Genomic DNA, 4,906 nt, shown 5'->3' with positions numbered 1-4,906 from the left:
GAAGAGCCCCATCTCTTGCCCCCCTTTCTCAAGCAAACTCCAGACGTGGAGGGGAGCATCCCTTCGCCCGTGTCTGCCGCCTGCCCTGGGGCTTGTCAGAGGAAGCTCTGCCCCTTCTGCTCCAAATGTGGTTTCCGGGTACAAAATAGTACCCCCAGATTTATCCTTCGGGCTTTTCTCATGTAGTTAATGATACCATCCTCTACCTAGGCACCCAGGCCAGAGACTTCAGTCACCTTGAGATCTCCATCTTTGCCCCCTCCCCTCCGCCAGTCCATGTCACTCACCACCCCCACCCCGAGGAGGGGCTCTCAGCCCCCCTTCCTCTTCAGCCCCCCTGCTCTCTCCTTGCCTCACCTCCTGGCCATCCTTTGCTGGAATAGCCTTAAAATTTTTTATTTTAAGTTTATTTACTTACTTTGAGAGAGACAGAGACAGCACAAGCTGGAGAGGGACAGAGAGACAGAGAGAGGGAGAGAGAGAGCCCCAAGCAAGTTTCATGCTGTCAGTGCAGAGCCCGGTGCGGGGTTCCAACCCATGAACCGTGAGATCATGACCTGACATGAACCCAAGAGTTGGATGCTTGACCAACGGAGCCACCCAGGCGCCCCTGGAATAGCCTTTAACTTCACTCCTCTGCCTCCGGTACTGGACGTCAGAACGATCTGTAAAACACAGTCTGGTCCTCTACCACATGGAGCTCCCACTGTGCCCAGCGATGGTTCTCAGACTTCGCTCTCTGGACTCTGGGCCTCTTGCCTGATATGGCCGAAACAGCTCTCATTCTGTCCCGTTATCTGTGGCCCCCAAGGATTTTGTTTGAGGAGGGCTTTTCTCTAAAAATGAAAATAGCCTCCCTGTACCCGCGACTCCTGACCATGGACCTACCGAAGGGCCCTCGTCCACTGGCGGGTACTGCTCTCCATCACAGGGCCCTCCCCAAATATACATACGATGCCTTTGTTTCTTTGAACTTGCTCTTTTCCCTGCTTGGAAGGGCCTCCCTCCCTCCTGTCTTCTCCGAGAGCCCCGCTCAGCCTTCGGCAGCAGCCCGGATGTCACCTTCGGTGGATGGCAAGGGATTCCTTGTATTCCCAGCAGGAAAACTGTGGCTTTCCCTGTGCTCCCACGGGACCCTGGGCCCGTCCTGGTAGCCTCTGCCATGACGCATTTTCTACCTGCGTTCCGGCCCAGCCCCTGCGAGGTTAGGAGTGACTCAAGGGCAAAGGTTTACATTTTTTTAAATTAAATGTTTTTTATTTATTTTTGAGAGAGAGACAGCGTGAGCAGGGAAGGGTCAGAGAGAGAGGGAGACACAGAATCTGAAGCAGCTCCAGGCTCTGAGCTAGCTGTCAGCACAGAGCCTGACACGGGGCTCAAACCCAACAACTGTGAGATCATGACGTGAGTCGAAGTCGGACACTCAACCAACTGAGCCCCCCAGGCACCCCCCAAAGGTTTACATTTTATTCATCTCTGCATTCCCACCGCCTCCCTAAGAGAGAACCCCAACCAACGGTGATATCAAGTAACCCCAGTCGACAACATGGGCAAGCCGAACGCAGCCGATGGGTTGCAGGTAGGGTGACCAGGCGAGGGGGTGGCCGGACAAGGGAAACAGGCAGAAGGGGCCTCAAAGGCTGTTGCCTCTGGGCTACCATAGTTGGACTTGGAACATGTATGTTTTTGAGTATCATGTGAGTGTCATTTGAGGCCTACGTAAGCTCAACCCGTCCCTTGGTGGGGGGGGGGGCATGCCTCGGGGCTCCACCTGGGGCTCTGCAGGAAAAGTGGACAGTGCAGGTCTCTCTTCCTCGGGTGGGGGCCACGCCTGCGGTCTCTCCAGCTCATTCCTGTGCCTTCTACATGGATGCAGTCTGTCAATGCTCATGACACACCCGTTAGGTCTGGGGTTCCTGTTACACCCACTTTACAAATAAGAAAACAAGCCTTGGGCGCCTTGGGGACTCAGTCGGTTAAGCGTCCGACTTCAGCACAGTTCATGATCTTTCGGTTCGTGGGTTCGCGTTTTGCCTCGGGTTCTGTGCTGACAGCTTGGAGCCTCAAGCCTGCTTTGGATCCTCTCTCTCTCTCTCTCTCTCTCTCTCTCTCTCTCTGCCCCTCCCCTCCCCCCTCAAAAATAAACATTTTAAAAAAAGAGAAAACAAGCTTTGTGCAGTCACAGCTACGAAACTGTGCAGGCAGCGTGGCTTCTGACTCTGAATCCCATCATCTCCCCAAGTTGCCGCACGTGTGCACGGGGAAGGGTCAACACGGAGAGAGGGAGGAGAGAGATTTACGACCTCATCATGTGTCCTAGGTAACCAGGCCTCACGGTCTCCGTAAACACACTCACGAAAAACTCGCCACGTCCTCACCGCCACTTCTTTTTATTGAGATAGAAATACACACCATAAAATTCTCCCTGTCGAAGCGCACGGGCCTGTGGGTTTTCGTGTATTTGTGATTGTACAATGGGTACCAATGTCCACTTCCAGGACGTTTCCATTGATTGATTCCTCACGTTTTTCTTTTTCAGATTCCGATGATGAAAGACCCTGGATGGATTAGAAACGTGTGGTCTTCAAACATTAATGTGAGTGAGTTGCTATGCATGGGCTCGTTTACTTTTGCATTTCAGAGACAAGAGAGGATGCTCTGACGAACCGCGGGTGGTGTGCGGATGGGTGTCTCTAACCAGGCCCCCACCCCTCCCTGTGCTCGTGCTGCTGGCCTGCAGCTCCTTTGGAGGGACAGAGACTCCCGGGACAGAGCCAAGAACATTTTGGCTCGTTTCCAACCTCTTTTCCCTGGATCTGTCCTCCCCCAGGCCCAGAAATGATTTTGTCACCTCTCTGATTGAAAAGCATTCCGTGGCTCCCTAGTGCCCAATAGGAAAAGGTCGTACTAGTGCCCATGGGCATTCCTCACGGTGGGGATGGTCACGTTTGTCTAAGAAAAGCCCTTGCAGCTGCCCCCAGGCCCCTCAAGTCCCTTCCGCAGATCCTACGTCTTCCTCTTGCACCCTTTGATTCCTCTGTCGTCCTGCCTCAGCACCCCCACCCTGTGCCTGGTCCCCAAGCCTGAGGCCAGGCCCTTCGGATGGTCACTGTGACTGTATTTAGTGTTTTGCTTCTCACTCTGTCCACCGACGCTTCCTTTTGGGAGCTCGGCAGACTGAAGGCAGGGCTTGTTCCAGCTCCTCGACTGAGCCTCAGTTGCTGGGGAGGGACACTTTGTGGGGGTCCCCACCGACGCCTCCAGTTCTCTTCTCACAATGCCCTCCCCGTGCCCTCCAACTATACCCTCAGCTTCAGCATCGTATGACCTGCTCGTATACCCCTGGGGTCTTCAACCTGAGATCTTTCCCCCGGAGGACAGACTTGGGGGGTAAGTTTGGGGGCGGCGAGGCTCAAGAAAGGGCTGTTGGAGTGGTCGGGGGGAAGGTGGCGGTCAAGCTGAGCACTCCTTTGCCCCTCTGCGGCCTGTCCTAGCCTTGGGGACCCAGCACAAGAGGAACCAGTCTGGAGAGGGACTCGGGAACAGAGTGTGGACAGGAGGACTCACAGAGGGCTTGGGGGGCCGGGTGTGGTGTCAACCAGGGCGAGGTTCCCCGGGGGCTGAGCGGTGAAATGGATGAAGAAGGCCCTGCCCCCGGACTCTGTGAGGAGCAGCTCTGTTTCCAGAGGGACTGGCAGGGTTGGGGCCCAATCAGCGGCCGGGAATCTCCACCAGCCGGCAGTTAGTGGCAGTTGAGCCCCAGGAAGGGGAGCCATTGTCCACAGCGGAGAGAAGAGGCAGGAAGTCCTGGTAAGTGACTGTCGGCAGGCTGGCAGTCCTGATACAGTCCCAGGCCGCTTTCCCGTTCTTGGTCACGGGGCCACGTCCTCATGCTCTAGCCCAGGAGCTGGAGGCCTGAGCCCATGGCCACCATGTGGCCAGCCCCAACCTCTGGTCTGATGCACAGCGGAGTGATGACAGTATACAAGAGAGGGAGGCAAGGAGAGGTGACCAATGGGGCCTCTGCCGTCAGGCGGTGGCATGGCAGCAAGTCTGGACCATACAAGGCAGGGGAACTGGGTTAGGAGTTCAAGTCCTGGCCTGGGAACCCGTGTCATCGGGTGCCTTCTCTGAGCCTCGGCGCCTGATGTGCGCACTGGGGGCTCCTTCAGTCACAGACGTAACAGGTTGCTTGCTGTTGACCTCAAGGCATCATGTGAAGAGAAGCGGGGTTTGTCACTCGGCGTGGGCGGACAGAGAGCTTAGAAGCGATTCAGAAATAGGCTTCCAAGACAAAGTGAGTCTTATGAGGAGTCTTAAAGGGGCCATAAGTTAGCCAGGCGTGGAGGTAGGCAGCAGCACAGTGGGTCTGGGGACCCGGAGCGTGTGGTAGAACCAGGGGAACGGCGGGAGATGAAAATGGAGGAGAGGAGGAAGCAGGTGCCAATGGCCGGGGGCCCGAGGACCTTGAATGTGACCCTACAGGTAATGATAATGGGGGTGGGGGGAGCACAGAAGCTCCTTAAGGAGGTGATGCCCCATCAGATCTGCAGCCACATTAGAGGCTAGTCACGGAGTGGACTTGGAGGCAGGGAGACTGGGTAGGGGTTCATGGTTGGCCTGTGGGTCTTCTGAATGGAGGCATCTAGAAGGTGGTTAGATGTGCGGTCTGGAGCTGGAGGCAAGGTCTGGACTGGAAATACCGAACTCTGTGTATGGCGGAGTCTCCAAGGGGAGGCTCTGTGTGCCAGTCCTGTCTCTCTGTGCAAACGTGTTAGGTGCTGGGGACTCGGTGACGAGTGTGTCTGGTTAGTCTCTTTTGTTCAAGGGCTCACCACCCAGTAGACGAGGTGGCGGGATACAAAATGACACAGCGACACCATTGTGAAATGGGCCATAACGGAGT

General features: G+C 55.8%; 1 long non-coding RNA gene across 1 annotated transcript; it reads right to left on the bottom strand.

Moving 5' to 3' along the window:
- Nucleotides 1-2,371: 2,371 nt before the first annotated feature.
- LOC115290319 lies at nt 2,372-3,936 on the bottom strand. Its single transcript, XR_003908050.1, has 2 exons — nt 3,568-3,936; nt 2,372-2,558 (listed from the first exon to the last, which is right to left on the bottom strand). It is a non-coding gene; the product is annotated as an uncharacterized LOC115290319 (long non-coding RNA).
- Nucleotides 3,937-4,906: the final 970 nt, after the last annotated feature.

Source organism: Suricata suricatta, chromosome 4, assembly GCF_006229205.1.
Source record: "Suricata suricatta isolate VVHF042 chromosome 4, meerkat_22Aug2017_6uvM2_HiC, whole genome shotgun sequence".
Classification (NCBI taxonomy): Eukaryota; Metazoa; Chordata; class Mammalia; order Carnivora; family Herpestidae; genus Suricata; species Suricata suricatta.
Note: the sequence above shows the minus strand (reverse complement) of the source record. Positions and strands in the feature narration are given on the sequence as shown.